Below are 13,317 nucleotides of genomic sequence, written 5' to 3' on the forward strand. Positions count from 1 at the left end.
TAGGGGACAATGTCTCTCCACCACACCATTATGTCAGGCAGTGTATAGGGGACAATGTCTCTCCACCACACCATTATGTCAGGCAGTGTACAGCGAACAATGTCTCTCCACCACACCATTATGTCAGGCAGTGTATAGCGAACAATGTCTCTCCACCACACCATTATGTCAGGCAGTGTAGAGGGGACAATGTCTCTCCACCCCACCGTTATGTCAGGCAGTGTATAGGGGGCAATGTCTCTCCCCCACACCATTATGTCAAGCAATGTATAGGGGATAATGTCTCTCCACCACACCATTATGTCAGGCAGTGTAGAGGGGACAATGTCTCTCCACCACACCATTAGGTCAGGCAGTGTATAGGGGACAATGTCTCTCCACCACACCATTAGGTCAGGCAGTGTATAGGGGACAATGTCTCTCCACCACACCATTAGGTCAGGCAGTGTATAGGGGACAATGTCTCTCCTCCACACCATTAGGTCAGGCAGTGTATAGGGGGCAATGTCTCTCCACCACACCATTAGGTCAGGCAGTGTATAGGGGACAATGTCTCTCCACCACACCATTAGGTCAGGCAGTGTATAGGGGACAATGTCTCTCCACCACACCATTAGGTCAGGCAGTGTATAGGGGACAATGTCTCTCCACCACACCATTAGGTCAGGCAGTGTATAGGGGACAATGTTTCTCCTCCACACCATTAGGTCAGGCAGTGTATAGGGGACAATGTCTCTCCTCCACACCATTAGGTCAGGCAGTGTATAGGGGACAATGTCTCTCCACCACACCATTAGGTCAGGCAGTGTGTAGGGGACAATGTCTCTCCCCCACACCATTAGGTCAGGCAGTGTATAGGGGGCAATGTCTCTCCCCCACACCATTAGGTCAGGCAGTGTATAGGGGGCAAAGTCTCCCCCCCACACCGTTATGTCAGGCAGTGTATAGGGGACAATGTCTCACCCATACCATTATGTCAGGCAGTGTATAGGGGGCAATGTCTCTCCACCCCACCATTATGTCAGGCAGTGTATAGGGGGCAATGTCTCTCACCCCCACCGTTATGTCAGGCAGTGTATAGGGGGCAATGTCTCTCCCCCACACCGTTATGTCAGGCAGTGTATAGGGGACAATGTCTCTCCACCCCACCATTATGTCAAGCAGTGTATAGGGGCAATGTCTCTCCACCCCACCATTATGTCAGGCAGTGTATAGGGGACAATGTCTTTCCCCCACACCGTTATGTCAGGCAGTGTATAGGAGACAATGTCTCTCCACCACACCATTAGGTCAGGCAGTGTATAGGAGACAATGTCTCTCCACCACACCATTAGGTCAGGCAGTGTATAGGGGACAATGTCTCTCCACCACACCATTAGGTCAGGCAGTGTATAGGGGACAATGTCTCTCCACCACACCATTAGGTCAGGCAGTGTATAGGGGACAATGTCTCTCCTCCACACCATTAGGTCAGGCAGTGTATAGGGGACAATGTCTCTCCTCCACACCATTAGGTCAGGCAGTGTATAGGGGACAATGTCTCTCCACCACACCATTAGGTCAGGCAGTGTGTAGGGGACAATGTCTCTCCCCCACACCATTAGGTCAGGCAGTGTATAGGGGGCAATGTCTCTCCCCCACACCATTAGGTCAGGCAGTGTATAGGGGGCAAAGTCTCCCCCCCACACCGTTATGTCAGGCAGTGTATAGGGGACAATGTCTCACCCATACCATTATGTCAGGCAGTGTATAGGGGGCAATGTCTCTCCACCCCACCATTATGTCAGGCAGTGTATAGGGGGCAATGTCTCTCACCCCCACCGTTATGTCAGGCAGTGTATAGGGGGCAATGTCTCTCCCCCACACCGTTATGTCAGGCAGTGTATAGGGGACAATGTCTCTCCACCCCACCATTATGTCAAGCAGTGTATAGGGGCAATGTCTCTCCACCCCACCATTATGTCAGGCAGTGTATAGGGGACAATGTCTTTCCCCCACACCGTTATGTCAGGCAGTGTATAGGGGGCAATGTCTCTCCCCCACACCGTTATGTCAGGCAGTGTATAGGGGACAATGTCTCTCCACCCCACCATTATGTCAAGCAGTGTATAGGGGCAATGTCTCTCCACCCCACCATTAGGTCAGGCAGTGTATAGGGGTTAATGTCTCTCCACCACACCATTAGGTCAGGCAGTGTATAGGGGGCAATGTCTCTCCACCACACCGTTATGTCAGGCAGTGTATAGGGGACAATGTCTCACCCATACCATGTCAGGCAGTGTATAGGGGACAATGTCTCTCCACCACACCATTATGTCAGGCAGTGTATAGGGGACAATGTCTCTCCACCACACCATTATGTCAGGCAGTGTATAGCGAACAATGTCTCTCCACCACACCATTATGTCAGGCAGTGTAGAGGGGACAATGTCTCTCCACCCCACCGTTATGTCAGGCAGTGTATAGGGGGCAATGTCTCTCCCCCACACCATTATGTCAAGCAATGTATAGGGGATAATGTCTCTCCACCACACCATTATGTCAGGCAGTGTAGAGGGGACAATGTCTCTCCACCACACAGTTATGTCAGGCAGTGTATAGGGGACAATGTCTCTCCCCCACACCCTTTATGTCAGGCAGTGTATAGGGGACAATGTCTCTCCCCCACACCCTTTATGTCAGGCAGTGTATAGGGGACAATGTCTCACCCATACCATGTCAGGCAGTGTATAGGGGACAATGTCTCTCCACCACAACGATAAGTCAGGCAGTGTATAGGGGACAATGTCTCTCCACCACACCATTAGGTCAGGCAGTGTATAGGGGACAATGTCTCTCCACCACACCATTAGGTCAGGCAGTGTATAGGGGACAATGTCTCTCCACCACACCATTAGGTCAGGCAGTGTATAGGGGACAATGTTTCTCCTCCACACCATTAGGTCAGGCAGTGTATAGGGGACAATGTCTCTCCTCCACACCATTAGGTCAGGCAGTGTATAGGGGACAATGTCTCTCCACCACACCATTAGGTCAGGCAGTGTATAGGGGACAATGTTTCTCCTCCACACCATTAGGTCAGGCAGTGTATAGGGGACAATGTCTCTCCTCCACACCATTAGGTCAGGCAGTGTATAGGGGACAATGTCTCTCCACCACACCATTAGGTCAGGCAGTGTGTAGGGGGCAATGTCTCTCCCCCACACCATTAGGTCAGGCAGTGTATAGGGGGCAAAGTCTCCCCCCCACACCGTTATGTCAGGCAGTGTATAGGGGACAATGTCTCACCCATACCATTATGTCAGGCAGTGTATAGGGGGCAATGTCTCTCCACCCCACCATTATGTCAGGCAGTGTATAGGGGGCAATGTCTCTCACCCCCACCGTTATGTCAGGCAGTGTATAGGGGGCAATGTCTCTCCCCCACACCGTTATGTCAGGCAGTGTATAGGGGACAATGTCTCTCCACCCCACCATTATGTCAAGCAGTGTATAGGGGCAATGTCTCTCCACCCCACCATTATGTCAGGCAGTGTATAGGGGACAATGTCTTTCCCCCACACCGTTATGTCAGGCAGTGTATAGGTGGCAATGTCTCTCCCCCACACCGTTATGTCAGGCAGTGTATAGGGGACAATGTCTCTCCACCCCACCATTATGTCAAGCAGTGTATAGGGGCAATGTCTCTCCACCCCACCATTAGGTCAGGCAGTGTATAGGGGTTAATGTCTCTCCACCACACCATTAGGTCAGGCAGTGTATAGGGGGCAATGTCTCTCCACCACACCGTTATGTCAGGCAGTGTATAGGGGACAATGTCTCACCCATACCATGTCAGGCAGTGTATAGGGGACAATGTCTCTCCACCACAACGATAAGTCAGGCAGTGTATAGGGGACAATGTCTCTCCACCACACCATTATGTCAGGCAGTGTATAGGGGACAATGTCTCTCCACCACACCATTATGTCAGGCAGTGTACAGCGAACAATGTCTCTCCACCACACCATTATGTCAGGCAGTGTATAGCGAACAATGTCTCTCCACCACACCATTATGTCAGGCAGTGTAGAGGGGACAATGTCTCTCCACCCCACCGTTATGTCAGGCAGTGTATAGGGGGCAATGTCTCTCCCCCACACCATTATGTCAAGCAATGTATAGGGGATAATGTCTCTCCACCACACCATTATGTCAGGCAGTGTAGAGGGGACAATGTCTCTCCACCACACCATTAGGTCAGGCAGTGTATAGGGGACAATGTCTCTCCACCACACCATTAGGTCAGGCAGTGTATAGGGGACAATGTCTCTCCACCACACCATTAGGTCAGGCAGTGTATAGGGGACAATGTCTCTCCTCCACACCATTAGGTCAGGCAGTGTATAGGGGGCAATGTCTCTCCACCACACCATTAGGTCAGGCAGTGTATAGGGGACAATGTTTCTCCTCCACACCATTAGGTCAGGCAGTGTATAGGGGACAATGTCTCTCCTCCACACCATTAGGTCAGGCAGTGTATAGGGGACAATGTCTCTCCACCACACCATTAGGTCAGGCAGTGTGTAGGGGACAATGTCTCTCCCCCACACCATTAGGTCAGGCAGTGTATAGGGGGCAATGTCTCTCCCCCACACCATTAGGTCAGGCAGTGTATAGGGGGCAAAGTCTCCCCCCCACACCGTTATGTCAGGCAGTGTATAGGGGACAATGTCTCACCCATACCATTATGTCAGGCAGTGTATAGGGGGCAATGTCTCTCCACCCCACCATTATGTCAGGCAGTGTATAGGGGGCAATGTCTCTCACCCCCACCGTTATGTCAGGCAGTGTATAGGGGGCAATGTCTCTCCCCCACACCGTTATGTCAGGCAGTGTATAGGGGACAATGTCTCTCCACCCCACCATTATGTCAAGCAGTGTATAGGGGCAATGTCTCTCCACCCCACCATTATGTCAGGCAGTGTATAGGGGACAATGTCTTTCCCCCACACCGTTATGTCAGGCAGTGTATAGGAGACAATGTCTCTCCACCACACCATTAGGTCAGGCAGTGTATAGGAGACAATGTCTCTCCACCACACCATTAGGTCAGGCAGTGTATAGGGGACAATGTCTCTCCACCACACCATTAGGTCAGGCAGTGTATAGGGGACAATGTCTCTCCACCACACCATTAGGTCAGGCAGTGTATAGGGGACAATGTCTCTCCTCCACACCATTAGGTCAGGCAGTGTATAGGGGACAATGTCTCTCCTCCACACCATTAGGTCAGGCAGTGTATAGGGGACAATGTCTCTCCACCACACCATTAGGTCAGGCAGTGTGTAGGGGACAATGTCTCTCCCCCACACCATTAGGTCAGGCAGTGTATAGGGGGCAATGTCTCTCCCCCACACCATTAGGTCAGGCAGTGTATAGGGGGCAAAGTCTCCCCCCCACACCGTTATGTCAGGCAGTGTATAGGGGACAATGTCTCACCCATACCATTATGTCAGGCAGTGTATAGGGGGCAATGTCTCTCCACCCCACCATTATGTCAGGCAGTGTATAGGGGGCAATGTCTCTCACCCCCACCGTTATGTCAGGCAGTGTATAGGGGGCAATGTCTCTCCCCCACACCGTTATGTCAGGCAGTGTATAGGGGACAATGTCTCTCCACCCCACCATTATGTCAAGCAGTGTATAGGGGCAATGTCTCTCCACCCCACCATTATGTCAGGCAGTGTATAGGGGACAATGTCTTTCCCCCACACCGTTATGTCAGGCAGTGTATAGGGGGCAATGTCTCTCCCCCACACCGTTATGTCAGGCAGTGTATAGGGGACAATGTCTCTCCACCCCACCATTATGTCAAGCAGTGTATAGGGGCAATGTCTCTCCACCCCACCATTAGGTCAGGCAGTGTATAGGGGTTAATGTCTCTCCACCACACCATTAGGTCAGGCAGTGTATAGGGGGCAATGTCTCTCCACCACACCGTTATGTCAGGCAGTGTATAGGGGACAATGTCTCACCCATACCATGTCAGGCAGTGTATAGGGGACAATGTCTCTCCACCACAACGATAAGTCAGGCAGTGTATAGGGGACAATGTCTCTCCACCACACCATTATGTCAGGCAGTGTATAGGGGACAATGTCTCTCCACCACACCATTATGTCAGGCAGTGTATAGCGAACAATGTCTCTCCACCACACCATTATGTCAGGCAGTGTAGAGGGGACAATGTCTCTCCACCCCACCGTTATGTCAGGCAGTGTATAGGGGGCAATGTCTCTCCCCCACACCATTATGTCAAGCAATGTATAGGGGATAATGTCTCTCCACCACACCATTATGTCAGGCAGTGTAGAGGGGACAATGTCTCTCCACCACACAGTTATGTCAGGCAGTGTATAGGGGACAATGTCTCTCCCCCACACCCTTTATGTCAGGCAGTGTATAGGGGACAATGTCTCTCCCCCACACCCTTTATGTCAGGCAGTGTATAGGGGACAATGTCTCACCCATACCATGTCAGGCAGTGTATAGGGGACAATGTCTCTCCACCACAACGATAAGTCAGGCAGTGTATAGGGGACAATGTCTCTCCACCACACCATTATGTCAGGCAGTGTATAGGGGACAATGTCTCTCCACCACACCATTATGTCAGGCAGTGTATAGCGAACAATGTCTCTCCACCACACCATTATGTCAGGCAGTGTAGAGGGGACAATGTCTCTGCACCCCACCGTTATGTCAGGCAGTGTATAGGGGGCAATGTCTCTCCCCCACACCGTTATGTCAGGCAGTGTATAGAGGACAATGTCTCTCCACCCCACCATTATGTCAAGCAGTGTATAGGGGCAATGTCTCTCCACCCCACCATTATGTCAGGCAGTGTATAGGGGACAATGTATTTCCCCCACACCATTAGGTCAGGTAGTGTATAGGGGTTAATGTCTCTCCACCACACCATTAGGTCAGGCAGTGTATAGGGGGCAATGTCTCTCCACCACACCGTTATGTCAGGCAGTGTATAGGGGACAATGTCTCACCCATACCATGTCAGGCAGTGTATAGGGGACAATGTCTCTCCACCACAACGATAAGTCAGGCAGTGTATAGGGGGCAATGTCTCTCACCCCCACCGTTATGTCAGGCAGTGTATAGGGGGCAATGTCTCTCCCCCACACCGTTATGTCAGGCAGTGTATAGGGGACAATGTCTCTCCACCCCACCATTATGTCAAGCAGTGTATAGGGGCAATGTCTCTCCACCCCACCATTATGTCAGGCAGTGTATAGGGGACAATGTCTTTCCCCCACACCATTAGGTCAGGCAGTGTATAGGGGTTAATGTCTCTCCACCACACCATTATGTCAGGCAGTGTATAGGGGACAATGTCTCTCCACCACACCATTATGTCAGGCAGTGTATAGCGAACAATGTCTCTCCACCACACAGTTATGTCAGGCAGTGTATAGGGGACAATGTCTCTCCACCCCACCATTATGTCAAGCAGTGTATAGGGGCAATGTCTCTCCACCCCACCATTATGTCAGGCAGTGTATAGGGGCAATGTCTCTCCACCACACCATTATGTCAGGCAGTGTATAGGGGCAATGTCTCTCCACCACACCATTAGGTCAGGCAGTGTATAGGGGATAATGTCTCTCCACCACACCATTATGTCAGGCAGTGTAGAGGGGACAATGTCTCTCCCCCACACCCTTTATGTCAGGCAGTGTATAGGGGGCAATGTCTCTCCACCACACCATTATGTCAGGCAGTGTATAGTGGATAATGTCTCTCCCCCACACCGTTGTCAGGCAGTGTATAGGGGGTTATGTAGGGTCTTTGTACACTATACACAACATAGCGTAGGAACACTGTGACAACATCCAGCTTACACAGGACAACCAGAGAATGGAACATGTAACCTTAATATGACCATGGAATATTGGGTCCACACTAATTGTTCAACAGGAGCTTTCTGTTTTCTTCCTGATAATGTGTAGCATTCATCACATCTCCATTACCGCTGCACCCGCCACGCTGCGGGCCAGGGGCCCCTCTCCACTGCGCCCGCCACGCTGCGGGCCAGGGGCCCCTCTCCACTGCGCCCGCCACGCTGCGGGCCAGGGGCCCCTCTCCACTGCGCCCGCCACGCTGCGGGCCAGGGGCCCCTCTCCACTGCGCCCGCCACGCTGCGGGCCAGGGGCCCCTCTCCACTGCGCCCGCCACGGGCCCCTCTCCACTGCGCCCACCACGGGCCCCTCTCCACTGCGCCCGCCACGCTGCGGGCCAGGGGCCCCTCTCCACTGCGCCCGCCACAGGCCCCTCTCCACTGCACCCGCCACGCCGCAGGCCAGGGGCCCCTCTCCACTGCACCCGCCATGGCGCAGGCCAGCATGAAATAGCACAAAGAGCTCAGGTTATCCAGATACACATCGGTAAGGGAGAGATGTACTAAGATTGGAGAGAGAAAAAGTACCAGACTGCAGACATATATGGGGGAGCTGCATAGAACCATAGCACACAATATACAGTATAGATGAGATAGTATATAACATGCAGGGGGTGATAATACATAACATATGGGGGAGGAGGGGGCGGCACACACCGTACAGGAGGGGTTAGGGGCGGCATACACCGTACAGGAGGGGGCAGGGGCGGCACACACCGTACAGGAGGGGGCAGGGGGCGGCATACACCGTACAGGAGGGGGCAGGGGCGGCACACACCGTACAGGAGGGGGCAGGGGCGGCACACACCGTACAGGAGGGGGCAGGGGCGGCACACACCGTACAGGAGGGGGCAGGGGCGGCACACACCGTACAGGAGGGGGCAGGGGCGGCACACACCGTACAGGAGGGGGCAGGGGCGGCACACACCGTACAGGAGGGGGCAGGGGCGGCATATATAATGTACAGGAGGGGGCAGGGGCGGCACACACCGTACAGGAGGGGGCAGGGGCGGCACACACCGTACAGGAGGGGGTAGGGGCAGTATATATAATGTACAGGAGGGGGCAGGGGCGGCACACACCGTACAGGAGGGGGTACGGGCGGCATATAACGTACAGCAGGGGTAGGGGCAGTATATATAATGTACAGGAGGGGGTAGGGGCGGTACACACCATACAGGAGGGGGTACGGGCGGCATATAACGTACAGCAGGGGTAGGGGCAGTATATATAATGTACAGGAGGGGGCAGGGGCGGCACACACCGTACAGGAGGGGGCAGGGACGGCATACAAAGTACAGGAGGGGGTAGGGGCGGCATATATAATGTACAGGAGGGGGTAGGGGCGGCATATATAATGTACAGGAGGGGGTAGGGGCGGCACACACCGTACAGCAGGGGGTAGGGGCAGTATATATAATGTACAGGAGGGGCAGGGGCGGCACACACCGTACAGGAGGGGTACGGGCGGCATATAACGTACAGCAGGGTAGGGGCGGCATATAACGTACAGCAGGGGTAGGGGCGGCATATAACGTACAGCAGGGGTAGGGGCGGCATATAACGTACAGCAGGGGTAGGAGCAGTATATATAATGTACAGGAGGGGGTACGGGCAGCACACACCGTACAGCAGGGGTAGTGGCAGTATATATAATGTACAGGAGGGGCAGGGGCGGCACACACCGTACAGGAGGGGTACGGGCGGCATATAACGTACAGCAGGGTAGGGGCAGCATATAACGTACAGCAGGGGTAGGGGCGGCATATAACGTACAGCAGGGGTAGGGGCGGCATATAACGTACAGCAGGGGTAGGAGCAGTATATATAATGTACAGGAGGGGGTACGGGCAGCATACACCGTACAGCAGGAGTAGGGGCAGTATATATAATGTACAGGAGGGGGCAGGGGCGGCATATAACGTACAGCAGGGGTAGGGGCAGTATATATAATGTACAGCAGGGGGTAGGGGCAGTATATATCATGTACAGGAGGGGGCAGGGGCGGCACACACCGTACAGCAGGGGGTACGGGCGGCATATAACGTACAGCAGGGGTAGGGGCAGTATATATAATGTACAGGAGGGGGCAGGGGCGGCACACACCGTACAGCAGGGGGTAGGGGCAGTATATATCATGTACAGGAGGGGGCAGGGGCGGCACACACCGTACAGGAGGGGGTACGGGCGGCATATAACGTACAGCAGGGGTAGGGGCAGTATATATAATGTACAGGAGGGGGCAGGGGCGGCACACACCGTACAGCTGGAGGATGAGGAGAGCGGCTCACCCCGTCCTGTCCCTGAGTCCCCGGATCCCGGAAGTAGAGCAGCTCCCGGTCCCGCCCTGCTAATACGGATAAAGTCCGCAGGTTCCCCGCCCACCCACAGGTGACAACTGCCCCGCCCATTTTTCTTCTATTGTGACGTCACTAATATGTGGTCACCAGACGCCATGTTTATTCTTGGCAACTGCCCTTACTGTATACAAACCCATTCCCCTACTTCCTATATACCCCATCCCACCTGCCCCACCTCCTATACCCTATCCCCCCTGCCCCCACTGCTATATACCCCATGTCCCCTGCCCCCACTACTATATACCCCATCCCCCATCCCCCTGCCCCCACTACTATATACCCCGATCTCCCTGCCCCCACTACTATATACTCCATCTCCCCTGCCCCACCTCCTATACCCTATCCCACCTGCCCCACCTCCTATACCCTATGCCACCTGCCCCACCTCCTATACCCTATCCCCCCTGCCCCCACTGCTATATACCCCATGTCCCCTGCCCCCACTACTATATACCCCATCCCCCTGCCCCCACTACTATATACCCCATCCCACCTGCCCCACCACTATATACCCCATCCCACCTGCCCCACCTCCTATATACCCCATCCCCCCTGCCCCGACTACTATATACCCCATCTCCCCTACTCCACCTCCTATATACCCCATCCCCCTGCCCCCACTACTATATACTCCATCTCCCCTGCCCCCACTACTATATACCCCATCTCCCCTGCTCCACCTCCTATATACCCCATCTCCCCTGCACCACTACTATATACCCCATCCCACCTGCCCCACCTCCTACATACCCCATCTCCCCTGCTCCACCTCCTATATACCCCATCTCCCCTGCCCCACCTCCTATATACCCCATCCACCCTGCCCCGACTACTATATACCCCATCTCCCCTGCCCCACCTCCTATATACCCCATCTCCCCTGTCCCCACTAATATATACCCCGCCCCCCCTGCCCCACCTCCTATATACCCCATCTCCCCTGCCCCCACTACTATATACCCAATCTCCCCTGCCCCCACTACTATATACCCCATCTCCCCTGCCCCACCTCCTATATACCCCATCTCCCCTGCCCCCACTACTATATACCCCATCTTCCCTGCCCCCACTACTATATACCCCATCCCCCCTGCCCCACCTCCTATATACCCCATCTCCCCTGCCCGACTACTATATACCCCATCTCCCCTCCCCCGACTACTATATACCCCATTCCCCCTGCCCCCACTACTATATACCCAATCTCCCCTGCCCCCACTACTATATACCCCATCCCACCTGCCCCACCTCCTATATACCCCATCTCCCCTGCCTGACTACTATATACCCCATCCCCCTTACCTCCTATATACCCCATCCCCCTCCCCCATCCTCCTTGCCCCACTTCCTGTATACCCCATCCCACCTGCCTAGGGTTGCCACCTCACTCGTCATGGATTCCTGGAGATCCCCCTCCTCGCCCTGGAGATGTGGGCGTGGCCTCACAAAGTGGATGTGGCCTGTTCACAAAAGTGGGCGTGGTCTCTTTAAACGTCGGTTTGCAACTAAGCCTGTTATGTGTATACAGGTGGTGCGCCTCTCTTTCAGCGCTGAGGGTCGCCAGAATGTCCCCGCTGGTGATCGCCGGCGGAAAGGCGCTCCATCTGACTGGGACGCGCGTGCGTCTCACACGCATGCGCGTTCCAGTCTCTCGACAGCGGCGCAGCGGGTCCCTGCCTATCTCCGCTTCAGGGAGACGGCAGGGTTGGGGGGGGGGGGGGGGCGAGGAAACAGGATGAGGCTGGTTACATCTGTATATTATATTATATATGTCCCTGTGCCGCAGTCCAGACCGCCTATTCATACCCCTTGTGCGCTGCACCCCGGCAGATGTTTATTGTATTCAGGAGTGCCCTCACCCTCTCGCTCTCTCTTTTATATATATATAAAGTAATGGTGGGTGGCGGCACTCAGAAGAAATTGAGACAGCAGACCGGATTAAACCGACGTTTCAAAGCCCTCAGGCTTTTTTACCAAGGTGCTGGTGTAGAGACAAATGATACAACAATGTGGCTTACCTATATAGATGATGATACCATTCGCGGCTCGTGCGTGCGCCAGGTAGGAAGACGCTTCTGATGACATCATCCCCTCTCAGCTAACCTGCAGGAGGCACGAAGGGGGCCCAACAGTGGAGGACCAATCACCATATGGCTTTTACGTATACGTATCTACAACAATAAATGGGCAAACAAATGAGTGCAATGATAATTAAACATCAAACAACAAGTAAAACAAAAGTGCAATGTGTAGTAAACGTATATCAAAGTGGCCATAAATTATGTGAATAATGACTGAGACTAGATGCAAAAATGTGCGAGGTAATAAATGGTAGGAAAAGTATAAGCTTGCGGCACAGCAAGTATAGGTAGGGGTAGAAAGAATAAATGTTAATGTCGGCGCAATGAGATAAGACATAAGCGCCTATGCAAGAACCCAAAGGTTTGTGTGTGACTACATGGCATTTCCACAGCTGCGTAGAAGAGTAAGGTATCTAGACACTTATGATGAAGGCATACTCTACTAGGGATATATGTCATGTGTAGTCCACTAGGGTATGTGTGCTGTATAGCACTTGTATGATGACGGGATACAAAGAAATTAATCACAGGAAACAAAAGAGTCCAAAATTTTCATTTAACCCTTTCAGGGCCATGGTATCCAGGGTGAAGATCCATCGGCTCTCCAATTGTAGTAGTCGCAGGGATCTGTTACCCCCTCTACGGAGGGGGGGTACATGATCTATGATCTTGTAGCGCAATGTGGAAATAGCATGTTTTGTTCACTTTTGCCGGTGTTTATGGCTGCTTTAATTGCTGATCTGTGTGCTGCGGCTCGCTCTTAGAAACTGCGGTCAGTTTTGCCAACATAGTGGCGGCCGCACGGGCAGCTGATTAAATATATGACATATTGAGATGTACATCCCAATCGATGTCATATTTTATACTTCTTTCTCGAGTAAGGGTGATAAAAACTGTCTCCAGGGATTAGGTGACTGCAGGT

General features: G+C 53.2%; 1 protein-coding gene across 2 annotated transcripts in view; it reads right to left on the minus strand.

Annotated features, from left to right (window-relative positions):
* Positions 1-10,338, minus strand: part of DNAJC5G (DnaJ heat shock protein family (Hsp40) member C5 gamma) — a 48,036-nt gene extending 37,698 nt beyond the window's left edge. The window contains exon 1 of one of the 2 annotated variants that reach the window (XM_083178970.1): positions 10,214-10,338. The gene's annotated coding sequence lies outside the window, so the exon portion shown is untranslated. The remainder of the gene's footprint in view (positions 1-10,213) is intronic. The other variant, XM_083178971.1, reaches the window with a different exon arrangement.
* Between the last annotated feature and the right edge of the window lie 2,979 nt (positions 10,339-13,317).

Source organism: Crinia signifera, chromosome 3, assembly GCF_055691185.1.
Source record: "Crinia signifera chromosome 3, ASM5569118v1, whole genome shotgun sequence".
NCBI lineage: Eukaryota > Metazoa > Chordata > Amphibia > Anura > Myobatrachidae > Crinia > Crinia signifera.